General features: G+C 39.3%; 1 protein-coding gene across 2 annotated transcripts in view; it reads right to left on the bottom strand.

Moving 5' to 3' along the window:
- The window catches only part of LOC5570607 (cadherin-99C), a 414,362-nt gene extending 399,127 nt beyond the window's left edge, over window positions 1–15,235 (bottom strand). For both annotated transcript variants that reach the window (XM_021853635.1, XM_021853641.1), the window contains exon 1: window positions 14,150–15,235. The gene's annotated coding sequence lies outside the window, so the exon portion shown is untranslated. The remainder of the gene's footprint in view (window positions 1–14,149) is intronic.
- Window positions 15,236–18,214: the final 2,979 nt, after the last annotated feature.

Here is an 18,214-nt window from a genome sequence, read left to right as displayed (position 1 = left end):
CGTCGACACACCGCTGGAATTGGCCCCAGTCGACACGGTGGTAGTTGCGCCGGGTGACCCGATGCCGGTTGACCAGGGAACCAACTTCTGCCACCACCGGGTAGTGGTCCGAGCTCAGATCCTGGTGAACGACCGGTTGGGAGATGTTGTCGGCCATGTTGGTCAGGAAGACATCAATGGTCGCATGGGCCCCGGACCGGCTCAGGCGGGTGGATGAATCCGGGCTCAAGATGGTGTAGTGGCCTTCCTCCAGGTCCTGTTGTAGGATGAGGCCGTTCCTATTTCGCCGGGGGTTTCCCCAGGTCTCGTGCCTTGCGTTCAGATCGCCATCCAGGATGAACTGCCCCTGCCGCCGTGTCAGTTTGGCGAGGTCTTGCTTTAGGGCCGCCGATGTTCCGTCATTGATATTGGCTTGCTTCGGGTAGTACGCCGCGATGATCGTAATTGGGCCGATGGAGGTTTCCACCCGAACACCTACGGCCTCGATGACTTGGAGTTGAAGCTCGGCAGCAGGGTGCAGTTGACGTTCCTCCGCAGAGCTATCGCAACGCCTCCACCTTCGGATCCGCACCGGTCAAGCCGCACGAGCCGGAAGTCGGGGATGAAGATGTTAACTTCCGGCTTGAGGTGCGTCTCCGTTATCACAGCTATGTCGACAACTCTCGGTTTTTGCTCCGGAGAGAGCAAGCGTTCCAATTGAGGATCTTGGTGGTGGCCTCACGGGCCATATTTGGCGAGAAAGGCGAATACCACCGAGTTGGCGGCGTTGATCTGCTCCGACTTGGAACGGCAGGCGCGCAACCGTTGGAACAAGTCCCTGGTGTAATCCAACATTTGCTCCGGAGTATACAGGGAGCCGTCGTCGGAGGGAGGAGTGCCGGGGGCACTGCGTCCAGGATTCCCCCATCCAGGAGGGGGCGGATTCTGCACCGGTGGAGCGGCGGCGACGGCCGCGAGGCGATGTTGAACGGAAGGGGCCGGCTGGCGGGATGCCTGCCGGTGGGTTGGTGGAAGCGGTGGCAGATTGGGCACTTGGTAGCGGGGGGTCGGAAAGTGCTCCTCAGTCATCGGTGGGGGTGGTTGGCGCTGGCGTTGCCGTCCCATCTTCTTGGCGGATGCTTGCTGGCGGATTGCCAGAAATTCCGCACGTTTGGGGCAGTTGCGGCTGCTGCCCTCGTGGTTTGCACCGCAGTTGGCGCACTTCGGTTCGGTGCCCTCCATCGGCTGGCAAGTCGTAGTGGCGTGCGCACCGGCACATTTGCCACAGCGGGGCTTCATATGGCAGTTCCGTGTACCGTGTCCGAGCGCAAGGCAGTTGCCACACTGCGTCAAGTCTCGTTTCTTCGGGCGGTAGCGCTCCCATTCCACCACGATGTGGAAAAGCGCTATCACCCTCGTCAGGCCCGCCATGGTGGTAGACCCCTTTCCAAATGGGCCAGGTAGAGCTGGTCCCGGTGTCGTCCTCCTTGTGCTCGCCGGATGGGGAACACACTCGTCGGCTTGAGTCCAGCCGCCTTCATTTCGTCGATGATGGCCTCCGGGGTGAACTCCGGCAGCCCTCGGACGAGAACTTTCAACGGCTTGCTACCGGGGGCATCGTGGGTGTAGAATTCCACCCCTTTTGCCTTCAGCAGTTTGCCGGCCTTGTCGAAATCAGCGCCGGTGGCGCACATGATCTTAGTGCCGGTATGGCACAGCTTGAATAGCGGTCGGATGTTGTTGGCCGCTAGCTCGGACCGGAGCGCCGAGAGGTCCTTCGACGCCGTGAAGAGGGGGGGAACTTTCGCGCCCGGGGGGCTTGGTCCACAGGCAGGGAGGCAAACTGGTTGTTTGCCAGCAACCTGCTGTACGCCGCCGGGTTGGCATCCTCATTTCTTGCGCGTTTCGGCGCGCTGGTCTGCCCACTGTCGGCCAGCGGGGCGGGGATCGAGGCGGAGTCCGCCTTTTGCTTCCTATTGCGACCCATCGCTATGGGCCGCGGTTGCTCTGCTTGCAGAGATGCCTTCTGGCTAGCCACCCCAAGGAGGTAGGTTAGCGCCGGAGAGCAGTCGCGGGAGCGAGAAATCGCGAAAAGTGCACTTCGCACACGAACGGGGGAGAATTCGAACTTGTGTCTCGCAACTCAAAAGAACACACAACCGTTCACAACGGTAGTTCGATTCGGAATGAGCGAAGACGCAGAAATTGGTCTGCTTTTATAGTGTGCTTCCCAACCCACGTGTTTGGTTGCGTAAGAAAGGGGTCGACATTTTTACAATTTTTGACAGTCTATCGTCAAAAATCAAAAGTTTTCTTAATTTGAGTAAAATGTTGTATAAATTCCCGACCGATTGGTGGGAAAATATTGAAAATCTACTGATAAATGGCTGAATTATTAGTATTCAAAATCTTACATAATTTCGTGACGGTTGCATTATTTTAAATTTTCAATTGACGCCCAGTATATTGCCGTAAGACGTAGTTAACGTCAAAAGAACAATGAGCGAAGAAGCAGAAATTGGTCTGCTTTTATAGTGTGCTTCCCAACCCACGTGTTTGGTTGCGTAAGAGAGGGGTCAACATTTTCACCATTTTCGACAGTCTATCGTCATAAATCAAAAGTTTTCTTAATTTGAGTAAAATGCTGTATAAATTCCCGACCGATTGGTGGGAAAATAATGAAAATCTACCGATAAATGGCTGAATTATTAGTATTCAAAATCTTACATAATTTCTTGACGGTCGCATTATTTTTGATTTTCAATTGACACCCAGTATATTGCCGTAAGACGTAGTTAACGTCAAAAAAACAAAAGAATTTGTACAGAGGCTCACAACCCGTTCGATGGATTTTGAAGGAAATCGTTCAAAAAGTTTTGTCCGTTTATCTTTGGATAAACTATTGTTCTGAATTGGTGTATGAAACAAGCATATTGAAGGATGCAGACAAAACCAAAACTGGTCAACAGATTAGTTTTCCGATTTTGAACATATTTTTCACTTTACTTGCTTAACTTAGTTAACAATTAGAATTTCCGAATTTTCGTGGAGACAGACCTGGTGTACAGGGAGAAAATGATGTACTAAAAAATGAGTTCATTCCACTCTATTCCGGGGGTTCGTGCGTTCACCTTATTTTGAGTTGATGGGGTAGAAGTTGTTTTCATTTGCAGTTATGCGAAAAAATACCTTCTGTCTAAGTTCTTTTCACTCAACCGGCAGATCAAATAACTCATCTTCCAGTACTAGGCCACTTTACTCAAATATGAGGTAACGCACAAAGGTTCAGTTATTTAATTGTTTTGCTCTTAGCTCTCTGACAACAATAGTAGGAGCGAATGGAATAGGGAGAGAAAAATAACTCAAAAATAATAAAAGTAGGGGAACCAGAACCAGATTATGGACATGCCCTATATCAACTGCAGCGATTGACGATAGACTGGATGTCCCGGGCCCGATCCATATTGTAGTAGATAAAGGATCTTTGATAAATAAGAAAAAGAAATAGAACGAAACTTCAATAGTCATTATTAGCATTTTAACATTAAAACAATGATTCTTTATTTACTACTTCTATTTCTTTTTCTGATTAATCAAAGATCCTTTATCTACTACACATATATGACAAGCCAATCGGGCCCTCTGTCATTGTCTTCATCCATGTCAGTATGACCTGAGATCGAATACCGTCCCCGGGATAGTCACTCATAACGAAAAGCTCCACTGCTGTGTAAAATCTTGGACATTGGTGCAGAAAATTTTCAATTGTTGCATGATAATACATTTAGTCTAAATACTGTCAAATCCTCCAAATGAAGAAAGTTAATGAGATTGCTTCAACTAAAATTCCACTGAAATCTTATAAACTCTAACACCTAATCACATTCACCTTCAAAAAGAAAATGTACAACATTCCATATATCGAATCAGATTAAATTACAAAACTGGTACCTACCGGCTGAAATTGGCAACCACACAGATATTAAATTACCGACTGGTGCGTGGCACATCGCGTAACAGAAGTAGAGCCGCATCCGATGTTCATGAAAGAATGCCAATATCGCACATCTCCAGTTCAACTGCACCTTACGAATTCCAATGTAAGATAGCCACAAGTAGTAGTCAGTGGTTGATTTCATTCCCATCCAATTATTTTTCAATCAGCAGCAAAGTTCTTGCAATGCACCACGGCAATCTAGGAAGCTTATGTGCATTAACAATACGAAAAAAACGACGCACGAAAAACAAAAGCATAACGAAAGGAAAAATAATTGAGAGAATTGCTGTGGAAACACGCACGGATGTTGTCTTTCGGCGTTGACCAACAAACGACCGCTCGAAAACCCCTAGTCACAGCAGAACACAATAAACTCATAAACATGACTAACATCTGCACCGTCCACACTTTGGTGAGTGCCTCTTTGTGTGCTGTGGAAGCAAAAGCTTAAGAATATTACATCCACTTGAAGCCGCTCCACAAAATGTGATCTTAGTTAAAAGCTAAATCGAGTACGGAACGCACAAGGTTAAGTATTGCATACGTGCTTAGGGTGTTATAAGTAATATGCATGGCCTTAAAATGTTTTCGGCTTTTAAGCTTGTCAGACTGTGTTGGTTTGTCAGCTATTAATTGGACTTGATAAAAAGTGAATAGGGGCCCAAATAGCCGTACCGGTAAACGATGGTTTTGGGCTCGAATACTAAGAATCTTTAAGGGTTGGAAATATTCTCAACATACCAGGGCATGGAGTATCTGCGTACTCACCATATGATACACAAATAACACTGCGGAACACGTTTTTGTATCAAGCACAAATATACCGCTATTTTCTAAATCAAGGGTTGCTGAATCCATTGCTGTTTTATCAAAGCATAGCACGTCTAGTTTTTGAGATATTGACTGTTGAAAATGCAGAGTTTTACTATTTCAGCATATTTTCCTGCTTGTATGGTAATTTAATCGCTTAATATGCCACAGAAGTCAAACTTCATGTATATAAAAATTATTATTATTGTATTTTGCCATATGAGAAAAACGAATAATTTTGTATGAAAACTGCAAGTATGCTGTCAAAATCAATTCAATACAAATTCAATTGTGCAACCAAATTATATCTAAAATGAAAATGAAAGTCGTATTGTGCTTTGCTTTGATAAATGGATTATTGGGAAAGTTGTGTATCGCACTTCGAAGGTCACCAAGCAGTAGTTCCTAATATGTTTCCAAGCAGATGGATCCATACCCAAAGTTCATCAAATGTACATTTACGCGACAAATTACACTGGTTTTTCTATCCAAATACAGATTTGCACTTGACTGCATCATTGCCACAATTAATTATAATCGAACTAGCCTATTTCAAATGGCTGACATACTTTTACAAATTTTTTACAAGCAAGTTTTCGTGAAACAAATAAAACAAACAAACAAGCAACCCTGCTGAGAGCACATGCTTTTGCTAAAACGTTTCGTTGGCGCGAAACCGATTCACTGCCTATTCTTGCCCACCAACGGCGAAAACAAAGGGTTTGACGTTTCCGCACTTCTGAAGTGCGGGGTCCAATAAACTGTCCAATATAACTGCGCAATATATTGCATGTTTGGTGGATTAGATCACAAAAAAAATTGATAAATCAAACTTTTAATTTCATATGAACATCAATAAAAAAAGTGTTTTGTAAAACGTTGATGACCTGTAGCTAAAAATTGTTACGTGCTGGAACGTTTCTGAGAACGACATCAAATAAAGCAAACTAGAGACACATGATTTGATCCTTGAGACATGCAAAAGCACCATTTTTGTTACGATGTTTAAAGAGATTATAAAACAAAGCCAAACTTTGAATTTTCAAGTGCACAAGACTGGAGAATCTGACAACAGTTCGCGTTGAAAATCAATCAAATTACTTGCTTGCTGGTGGTGACCAATGGGATAAATTTTCAAAGCGGTGCGCTGTTTGGTTCTCAAGTCTTGTGCTCTTGAAAAATTGAGGTGTGGCTTCGTTCTATAATCACCTTAAGCATAAGTGGTCAATTAATAAAGAAGGCTCTCATTAGGAATATGTTCCTAGAACACTAAGCTGAGAAGCTGGCTCTGTCACAATTAGGAATATTGTTACGTCCTTAACAAGATGGTAAATATTAAAATTGAAATATGAAAAACAAACAACAATAGTGCCGACAAACACCTTGTTGCGTCCATCAGTGGTAAGTATAAATATCTAAATAATCTAAATAATAAATATTAATCTGAAATGACATTGTCTTCGATATGCTATAAGGTTCATTAGTGCTAAAGCTCCTTCTCAGGTTCATTTAAAAAAATATATTTTGAGTTCTCTGTAGAGCTTTCTTCCTGATAATACAACAGCTAGTCCATATTGGTGAAGTATACACATTTGCTTGAAGATCTTGTTTGGGAACTTGTTTTTAAGATAAAGTTTCGTTAGATTTAGCTTTAATGTCTTCTATGTGATTTTAATTCAATATCTTTTATTTGGCATGAGTCCTAGACACTGACATCTGACCAATTTATTGAAACTCTTCCCTGCGTTATGACATGCCGACCTGGAAGTTTCAAATGAAGAGCTTTTGGTTTATATGGGAATATTATAAGTGGAATCCTGAAGCAATATTTTAAATTCAATTAAAACCCCTTCTGGAACCTCATGATTCCCATCAAAATCCCAAAGATTTCCACCAATATCCCAAAGAATGCCCGGAATCAAAAAAAATCTACCGATATTCGAAAGGTGTATACCGGAACCTCAAATATTTCCTGAGGAATCGCAAAAATTAACGCAAGACACCAAAAGATTTTTACAAGAATTCTAAAAATTGTCATCGAAATTCTAGGAATTTGCACCACAAATTGCAGAAATCCTACCAAAATCTTGAAAATTTTAGATTTTTATAAACAGAATCCCACAGACTGCCAACCGCATCCCAAAAATGACTACCGAAATGCCAGAATTTTAACCCGTATAGGCCTGAGTAAAAGAAGGAAAAAAACTAAAACTCTCACCACTCAGCGAATATCTAACGGATTTCAACTATTTGTTGTCACTATACTCGTACACATATCTAGTTTCTTAAAGTGGCCAAAGCATCTCGGGAATGTTCCTGTGGCCGAAGTTATTCCCGTGGGTCACTGGGTCAGAAACGATTAAATTGGATAATACGAATGACCATTTTCGGATGTCCAAGATGCCTCAAATATATTATAAAGTGGTCAATTTATTTCTAAACATCTGTGCCAAGTTTATGGAATCGCATTTTTGTGAACTATTATGTTTGATCTCTACTTTTCGATAATTGAAATGATTTAGTATCCATCAAATCTATAGCTGGTTCTTCTGCGCATTAAGTTTGAGTGGCCACATCCAGAACATTCTAAACGGTCCAAAACTCGTCATTTATAATGTTGAGAATCAGATCTTAATGATTTATGAAAATTAAAATGATTGTCATTACAAATAAATAAAAATAACTTTTTAACGCGACCTGACGCGGTGAACCATCGGAATAACTCCAGCCACAGGAATATTTCCAAGTTCCTCTGGCAACTTTTACGAGTATAATGACAAATAAATATTTGAATCATTTAAAATTTCGCTGAGCGGTGAAGATTTTAGTATTTTTCCTTTCACTAAAGCCTATACAAGTTAACCAGACTTTTAAAATTCCCACAATAATCTTTGTATCATAACGCCTGAACATCTAAGTTCCAAATTCTTCTCTACAATCAACACCAGAATTAACAGAAAATTCCCGGAAATGTCAGAATATCTTTCGGAATCTCAGAATTCTCATAGTATTCCCATGATTTTTACTCAAATGTAAATTATTATACTGTGCAATCACTCAGACAAAATTTACCTAAATATTAGGGGAACCTGGTCCAATTCGGACCTAGTAACAGTTTTTTGGCCATATCTTTTCAGCACGATGAACTGCATGAAAAGTTCTATGTTTTCGTGGAAGCCTGATTCAGCGCGCACACTTTTCGCTTAGAGAGTTTCGTGATAACTCCTACCAGGACATGCCTAGACATGTTTGAACAAAATTCTCCAGAAGGTCATGTTCTCCCCATGTTCTAATTCGGACCACCCTATATCTTATCGCTTTTACTATGGTGGTAATAAAATATCACTCAGATTTATTTGTTATCAGAGCTTAGTTTACTTCTTCTGTAAAAGCAAATATAAAAAATAAACTCAATGTGTGACAAACTTCAATTTAATTCGAGTCAGAACTAGCTCAAGTAAAATGTGAATTTCATTTTAAAAAAAATGGGTGAAATCCGAAGCTCGTTCAATATTGGGTACAGTCCAAACTCCTTAATTCGATTTTGAACTGCCATAGTTTATGGAAGATATCTTAGTAAAGAACACAGCTTTTTTAAAATTTCAAGCTTTATGTTATTTTGGCAAAATACATTCGAAAACGTAATTATAAATTTGAGAGTAGAAGAATTTCAACACATTGAAAGTTTCCGTAAAAATATCGAGTTAAATAGGTGAACTTGTATGGAAAACTGAAACAGATAGCATCGAGTCTCAGGACATCAAGTTGCAGAAGTATGGACTTAGATATAGGGGTCAAACTACGCTATATTGAAGGGAGTGCTCATTCTGTCAAGCTAGGGAACAAAAACACAGCATACCGAGTAAGGGAAAGTTGACTAGACTGTTCTCAGCACTCGGACACGTTTTTATATCGTACTGTCAATCTATTTTGGAAGCAGTTTGGCTGTAGTATTGATGGAGATGCTTTTCAAGTAGCTGACTTATTGATTCCTTTAGCTTTTGGTGATTTACCGTATTTCTTGAATATGTTCGAAGTAATTTTCATGATCGCAACACAAACAAAGGCACCACCGATCAATATACAACTTCTGTGATTGTCTACCAAGACGAGAAGACTTTCACGGGGTGGAGCACTTTGAATAGACTGAGTGCACGTTGCAAATCAAGAGGTCCGTATTGAACCACATCAAAAGGTCCGGATTGGACCAACACACATTTTGTGATATTCGAAATAGTTGAGCACAAACAGTGCATTGACATGTCAAAATCATATGGTCAGGTGAAAGCTTAGGCTTTGGGGATTCCATTATAAAATAACACAGAAATATTTGAGAATTATTGACGCTTACAGAATCTTGGAAATAATGCTAACAGACAGTACACTAGAGCACTTCAAAACAACAAACTAATATAAAAATCAAACGAAATATCTGAAAGGCGTCAAATGTATTGTGTTAGATACAAGCCTCAAGGTCTGTAGAAAAACGGTACACACGATCTCTACAGTAGCGCCAGTGTTGAGAAATGCTTGATGGTCCGAATTAGAACAGGGTCCGAATTGGACCAGGTTCCCCTAAGTTTTCTTTACGCAAAATTTATTAAAATACAGTGGGGGAAGTGTACTAGCGTGGTAAGTGGACCATTTGTCCATATATAGTATAAATACATGAATATTTTTAATGTTTTCGCATCATTGCTTCGTTTTAGGTTATATTCTCACGTTCACACTGTTACTACTGTGAAACCGACACTACACGTTAGTGCACAAGCAAACTTGTAAACTACGAAAATCCGTTGTGTCTCTGCCTGAATTCGAATGCTATTAGTTTCTTAAACACAAGGTGAATATTTCAGTTCTAATCCAATGAAATCACAATGAAAAATACATGTGATTTATATGGACAAATACAGATATTCTGAACATTGTACACTTCTCCGTTATTTTTTAATTGGATGGGGTAAATGGATCAAATATTATTATCATATATTGGAAAACTGCTTAAGCGATTTTTGAATAAGTGATTTTCCTTTAATTTTCTTTCATTCCTAGCTCAAATGTGTCAACTAGACTAGAGAAATTTTTGATTATTCTACTCAGAAGTTATTAACAGTTTCTCCGGTATAAAAAAATAAATATCGCAAAATTCTAACAAAATTTTTGGTGGTTTATCAAAGCTAAAATACATAAATTCTCCAATTGGAAGCATATTATCATACGTTATTTCACCATATCAATTGTTCCAGGCAGATGATACACGGGTAAAAATGCGGCACTCTAAAACAGGAGAAAGAGTCATGATTTCGGGAGGAAGGTGTGTTTTCATGTTATGAAAATACACCATGACCAAAAGTCATGAAATCATGAAGCATTTTACCGTAAAGCCAGCTGTACGTTACGTTTTCAATTTTTAGCGAAGAAAAATGTCAATTGAAATCCTCAAATCACGAAACATGTATGCTGGAATCATGAATGAAATTCATGGAAACATAAGCACTTTTCATGAATTTAGTCATCTGTCATTTATGATTCCTATTTTTGATACGAAAAGTGGCAATTTCGGTCATGAAATCATGACGCAGGATCTGATATCATGAACACAGGTCATGAAAACATAAACACTTTTCATGTATTCATATGCCTGTCATTTATGATTCCAATTTTGGTGCTGAAAAGTGGCAAGTTGAGTCATGAAATCATAAAGCAGGATCCCTGAATCATGAACTCATTTCATGAAAACGAAACATTATACGTCAATGAAGATCCCAGTTTATATTTGCCATTGGTAAACAAAAAATATTAAAATTACCATTGTTACTGCTTTTGTGCCGGTAGTTTTGTAATAAACTGTGAAAACATTCCACAAATGTCAACCTAACGAGTGTAACATCTTTAGCAGGAATGCAAAAATTCGGTGGTTAGGTTTGTACGCAAAATGTTGTTTCGAACATCAATTGAATTGGCAAATGATCCCTGGGCTGGTGGATTGCATGAGTGATGGAATACTCATTAACGACTCTGCGGATTTGAAAAGTGGAACTAGAACATCCGGCCGCCTGTGAGCTGCTCTGTTATAGGACGTAGGGACGCGACAAAACGTGGAGCAATATAAAAGGAAACGAAGGCAGCAAACCCGCCTATTCCGGAACAAAAAGCGTCGCATGGAAGTAGCGGAATGTGACGAAATGGAGCAGCTGCATCGTTCATAAGAAACACGAAAGTTCTACGAGAAGCTTAACACATCCCGAAAAGGCTTTGTGCAGCGAGCCGAAATATGTAGGGATTTGACGGACGGACGTGAGGTGATTGAAAGGTGAAAGCAGCTCTACGATGAACACCTGAATGGCACGAAGAACACAGGCGCAGAGGGTCACGACAGCGGAGGAAGTGACTACATCAGTACGGCGGATGAAGGAGATCAACCTGTTCCCAGGGAAGTTAAGGATGCCATTAACCAGCTCAAGAACAACAAGGCAGCTGGTAAGGATGGTATTGGAGCTGAACTCATCAACTGACTGACAGTTGAGGAAATAATCCACCGGTAGATAGTGTTTTCAGCACCAACCAGGGATTTCCCAAACCCACCAAGAACGGATGGCCCAAAAATTGTAGCAGACGGCGTGACCCTTTCAAACCCGACAGTTTAATTTTGTCCAAAGAAGTTTTAACTTGTTGATTTATATATCGAGCCCTGAAGATGGTCCAATAGCCGGACCGAAACGTCGGCGATGATTAGAAATTAGTCAACGCAATTAATTAGACTGAAAGCCGAAACTCCGAAAATATCTATCAAATAATATAACTTTATTGTTTGCCAAAAATATACATAGGGTAGAAGCACCGGTTTTGGTCATACGCCAGTTGTAGCCATAGTGGATTATACACCGTTTTACATAGGCAATCAGCATGAAACCTTTTGTGTTCAGTAGATCACATTCATATGATAGAGCTACATGCATTTCTCGTGCATATTGATTCAACACATAAGATAAACAATTCATTTTCCTTATAATTTTAACTCTCATACACCTAATTTGGCCACTCTCATGAGAAATCAATGCAATTGGCCAATTTAGGAACCGAAGTTAAATCTATGGCCGAAACTGGTTCCGTTGGCCTATATTGACCAACGGGATTTTCAAAGCGAAAATATGGTATTAGCTCAGTTTTGATATTTTACACATATAATATGAATTGAAAGCTTGCATTTGACGTATTTGTAGTATAAATACGGCTTCCCGTTTAATTTGTATTGACATTTTCTCTTAGGCTGGCCAAAACCGGTACTTTTACCCTAGTTTATTTTCAATACAGCAATTCTATTTTGTTCTACCAGCATCTAACACAGGATGGCATCTGGTAGAATGATATCGATCCTACAGAAAAAGCTGGTAATGTTCTTGAAGTGAATTTTTTGATCCAAAGTGAAAAAAGTGTATTAATAAAAACTCGTTTTCGATGGTAAAGAAAACTGACGGTTTTTTTTTCTTCCACCTCATTACTTGCGTTGGCGACATCAGATATCCAACGCATACTTTGTCTCTGGATCATGTTACCTCTATTGAGAATTGTGTTTGATCCTTCGACCTTGACGCTTGCTCTTGCGGGGGCCGGCGATGAGGGCAGGATCAAACATGTCGCGCGTCGATCGAGTAAAGTGAAAAAGTGCCGCTTTCGATTAGTTCTTTTTGATCTTCCGACGTTGACGCTTGCTCCTGGGCAGTGCGTCAAGAAAGCCCGAGCAGTCGTCAGTTGTTTTCCCTCACGGGTTGCACGCCTATTTTCTCTGAATGCTTTTATATAGCCTATTAAACGAGTGAAGTTCAAAGAGGATTGTTGCTGCTCAAGGATGACGGATCAATTGGTGAGCTCGTTTTATGCTACTGTTTCTAATCTATAAAATATGTATGATTGCACCCTTAATCGTTACTACGGTGAGACGTAAATATGATTTTTCAAAAAAAATATGAATGGTTCGTCACTGTGAGTGTCGACATAAACTCTGATTCATAAATTCTTTATGTCTAATTTTTTTTTATTCAAAACACTTTCTTCTTTTTACCTTTATTTTTGTAATTAAAAAAAACTTTGAATGGTTCGACACTTCAAGTGTAGACTTCCAAAAGGTTCACTTTATTCAACAAACTTTGAAACGTTCGTCACATCAAGTGTCGGCATATTTTTTCTCTACATAGATGTTGTTCATATCAAATGAAAATATTATATTTACATATAAGCATGTTTATATCTCACAAATAATTATTTATCATGGTCTAATCGCTTATCAAAGTGAATCCTGTGACCAAACGATCCTTCCCATTAATAAACATCCCTCCCAGTAACCTTTGTGGAGATGCAGAGGCAAACACGGTCTCCAAATAGCAAAGGTTACACACTAACATTCCTTCCCCCAATCCCACCTGACTGCAAGGACGTGGCCGGCGCCGTTATTGACCATGTATAAAAAGAGGCACTGAATTATGCACACTGAAAAAGATTATGGCCAATCCCAGCCGATCTTCTTGTTGATTCTTTGTGCATTTTCACTGACTTCGGTCAATCACGGAATAGCAACCATTGATATGTGCAGTCAGTCTAAGCTAAGCTAGCTAAGGATCATGTTACCTCTATTGAATACTACTTTTAAAAGAGTATGCTTTGAAATGCATGCATTACACATACTTTAATTTTTTCACCAACTTCAGCTAAACGGGATTACTGAAAATGAAACAGCTGATATCTTGGTAAACTGTAATATTGTGTCTCGGCACTTATTCGGCGTGTAAGTCGTCAATCCCAATTTAATAATAATAGCTCAGATTCTGTATTTAAAGAAAAATGTTCAATTGGTGAGTCTAGGGGCCTTCCTTAGCCTGGTGGTAAAGTCTGTGACTACAAAACAAAGCTAAGTTAAAGGTGTCTGAGTTCGATTCCCGATTACGATCTTTTCGTAAAGGAAATTTCCTTGACTTACCACAAAGGAAGCTCTCAGTTTATAATTGTGAAAGTTTTAGCTAATATTATCCCCAATAAATCCGTTTCTTTTCAGCATCAAACGCGGTAATATAGCGTCTAGCGTCCGTTGTTCTTTTTTTTTAAGATAAATCATCTCGGAATCCAAACATGGCCATCACAATGACCGACTTATGTCCTTACTCACGATTTCAAAGATACTAAACTGAATAAATAATGAACGAACAAACATGTGTTCTTATTTGAAGCTTTCTGTCAGTGCATTGTTGTTTGTCTTTTTTGAAGCTGTTACCTTAAAATAATGTTCTTCTACGAAAGACATATTTTTTCAAATGATAAAAGATACATTATGTACACAAAAATGTATCAATTGAAAGCGCTCTTACTTACCTGAACTTTATATGGTTGATATTCCGTTGAAAAAAAGTACAAAACCATTTGAAAGTACTTCAGGTTTTAATCACCAAACATTAGCTGAGCACAACAACAGTGAACACAGAGAATTTCACCATTTAAAGTTGACTGCAATATTAATCATCTGCATACTGGATTTCGTAGTATGTTACGTTTTTTCACATCACATGTACGATTTCTTCGTAATCTGCTCTCCGATTCTGCCTGTAACCCGGCAAATGCACATAGAAATTCTCAGTATGATTTTTTTCTTTGTATCTAACTACCAGAACATCAAAAACATTTTATTAAATTCTTCTTATACACTTCCAACTTAATCCGGATATTCTTTATTGGCACTTAAATCATACATATATGTTTTAATGACAATCGTACTGCGTTGTACATACGCTACATAAGACTCTTTATTTCGTTTACCGAATAACAAATCTTTTTGGTAAATGAAGATAATTGTAGTATTCACTAAACATATGCACACTTTACACCAAACGAACTATTTATTCCTCGGTGACACACCTAGTAGATTCCTCACATGCCAGATGAATCTTGTGACCATTCTCTTCTTGTTAGCATCATTCACACAGTTCACTGTGCTTTCTCCACACTTCCCCTTTTTTAACTATTCTGCCGAACAACACACTTTCTTCTGCCTCCAGGCATTTATCACCTTCTGCCTCCAGGCATTTATCACCTTACGCAGCATATCTCTTTCGAAACAGGTCAAATCTCATCCCAAAAGCGTAGACGGCGAAAACCTAAAAACACCTGTTCTCACAAAGACCTCGACAACATAAAACACTAAGGTATTCAAACATTCCACGAAAGCCGGTGACCACTCTATATTTAGTTGCTCCTTGATGTATTCGATACACTGAGTATCTTCTATATATCATAGAAAGACCAATCACATTTGTCAACTACGCAACCAATCATACGACGTACAGGATGCTTTAGTTAAAAGTTTATTTCACAGTTTTTTTTTTGTCGCAAAGCATCCACACTATAAACGCGAAAGCAACTGACGTAGGTTTCACGACGTTAACCGTTTCGTAGCTCAACCCAGACTAAAGGTTTGCACTTAATCCTGCGGTGGCATCTGAAAACCAGTTCTTTGCTCTCACCAAATAAAACCAGCAACGCGTGGTGACTTCAGGTACATTCATCGTCGCTGGACACCTGGCAGTGAAGCCATATAATCAAAGTGCACTAAAGTTCTGGAACTTGGTGCAAACTAGATATATAGTTAAAAAAAAAAAAAAAAACAATACTATTCACAAGTACAATTGATTAGTTTTCATAAGGACACTAATTTTAGTAAAATGATTTAAGGATGTTTTGGCTTGAGTGAAATACTAGCAACCATGTCCAGGTGCCTTGGGCGCGACTCACGAGAGCTTAACGCGAGAGAATAGATCCCACACGTTTGCGGGTTGAGTTGGGTGGGCATGAATAACAACATTTTTCGAGACCAAAGAGACACCATGGTGCACTAGTACAGAGAAACAAACCGGTTTTTGTGCAACTTTCTTCTCTTTGGCTTCATAAATGGCGCGACGTGTTCGTTGCGCGTTTATGCTCTTTTGTTTACCTTTGTAGTCTCGATGTGTTCATTAGGCTTGGACACCTGTGTCAAAAGCTATACGTTTGTAGTGGTAGTCTGTACAGGTCGACCAGAAACATGGAAATGAATAATGCGAATACATGTTTGCAATTTTATTTCATATTACCATAGGTGCAGTATTTCTCAGAAAGAACTGTTCATATGGTCAGATAATAATTTTAAATCAGTTTATTAAGATGGAACAGCTTGGGATCCAACTTCCAATATTACACCTGAACTTACTAATCTTGGGAAGTAAGCATCCAGCAATACAGTGAACTTTTTTATCTTGGCTCTGTGCACTAACGAAAAGCTTAAAATAAGAAGAACAGGAACGTTGGCGTACTACTTTTCAGCTTAGTGCAGTTGAAAACGGAAGTAGGGGCAAAAGTCAGCCATTGTGATGACCATCTTTGGATTCCGAGATGTTTCACCTTAAGCATTTCTTAACATGATGGTTGGATTTTAAAACAGATAAAATAATGTTAGTATTTGATGCAATTTTTCGTACAAAAATCTAAAAAGTTATCACTGTGTCGGATACCATGGTAATCAGTGCTGTTAAATGTCATAAATATAACGTAACTTGGACAATTGAATATTGCGAATATCTTCCATCCCTGCACGGTGGCGCATGGTCGGACAAAACCTTAAAAATTCATGTTCTAAAAATCACTTGGTAATATTTTCTATAGACTTCTATAGCATTGAGTGACGATTACTCAAAATTAAAGATTGATCTGTTTTGTTTTCGATTTTTGACAGCATCGTAAGTGCGAAAAAAGTTAGCAATTTAGGCAAGCAATTAGGTTGTTATTTGTAGCAAAAAATGTTTTTTGAAATCTTTCCCCAAAAATTTTGAAAATTTTTCAAAACTTCGTCCGTTTTATGTGAAGTGTTCCGTCATTCACTATGAAGCAGTAAATCATCCGCTCTGTCGTGCAATAGTTTTTCTTGCCCCTCTTTGCCCCTAGAGGTGAAAATTCCATTTGTTTTTTCACTATAATTTACCAATTTCATCATTCATGTCTGTGCTAATGTGCAAAAACACGATTAAAACTTAACTGAAATTACTACAAGGAACGTAAATATATATCTCCAATTTAGGTTTTTACGCAATTTTTTGCTTTACAATCATTTTTTTTATGATAATAGCCTTTTATTCGATTGGATGAAAAAAACTTAGACAAATTTCACTAGAAAATCGAGTTTTCAATTTGACAGTTAGTTCCAACGAGATGATATCAGGAATCCAGGATAGTTAATAGTTTACCATTATCAAGCGATTTGGGACGTATTAGAGGTTTTGTCAGACCTTTGTATGAAGGCCCTCCAATGTGCCCGAGAAAAAGCAATCGATTTTTTTTCCTGGTGTCCATTTCTGAATTACTATCGGTTGTCCATATTTGCTGATGTTTGATTCCGCATGAAATGATACTATATGCATTTCAATTTATCCGAAATTTTTAATTAAACAGCACTGGAGGTAACACAAGCTAGGTGTTTCAGAAACCAATGTTCGAGAAGCATAACACAATGTCATTGAACTCAATTAACAATTTCATTGAAAAATAAAAAATGGATTGCGCAAGTCTGATTAAAACAACCATAAGAACTGCGACAAAAGTAGGCATTGAGTAAATAAAATACCAAGATTGCAATTTATTGCAGTATGGGAGGACAATAAAATTTCTAAAAATCACTAAGAACTCAAAAGTGCTTATTTGAGGCTGAAACGTTGTACTACTCATATCACATATCGGACGAATGGTCAGAAAATAATCCTGATAGAAATTTCATTGATACTACATCACGAGGCTGATATGCAATCTCAATGTGACTGTTATGCGGTTACAATTGCCAATGTGACAAAACAACTTGGTATTTTTTTTCTAATTTTCTAGAACAATCTCACAGATTTCAGTAAGTTGATCGAAAGTATTTATCATTTGATGACTCTCCCCGGTATTAACTTAAAATCGTACAAAATGTCGATCGTGACAAATATGCAGTTATGGGCAGTTTACGCTCAACGCAATTTCTCAGTTGTCATCTTATTAATTTAGATGAAATTCGATAGGTAATAAGTTCACGTTATGTCTCAGTCACAAACGAAAAGTCAGCATCATTCTATTAAACGCTGCTGAGAAATTGTGGTGGGAGGAAAGTGGGTGTCATCGTCTTATTGGAGACTGACTGTAAATAAGAAACATTCATACTTTTGATGACTTACAATAGTAGCACTATTTTTGGAATTACTGTGGTTCATCCGAAACAACATGTGTCCCTAGAACCAATACAGCAGATAAACGAAAATCATCGAATAGAAAATGAACGTCAACATAGACACCAGTAGGGAGAGGAACCGGTTTTCGAAAGTTTGGACAAAGTGGTTGACTGACGACAGTGCAACATCTAGATCGTTTGCGGCCCCAGCAGAG

The sequence above is a fragment of the Aedes aegypti genome, chromosome 1, assembly GCF_002204515.2.
Source record: "Aedes aegypti strain LVP_AGWG chromosome 1, AaegL5.0 Primary Assembly, whole genome shotgun sequence".
NCBI lineage: Eukaryota > Metazoa > Arthropoda > Insecta > Diptera > Culicidae > Aedes > Aedes aegypti.
This window is presented reverse-complemented; position numbering and strand designations above follow the sequence as displayed.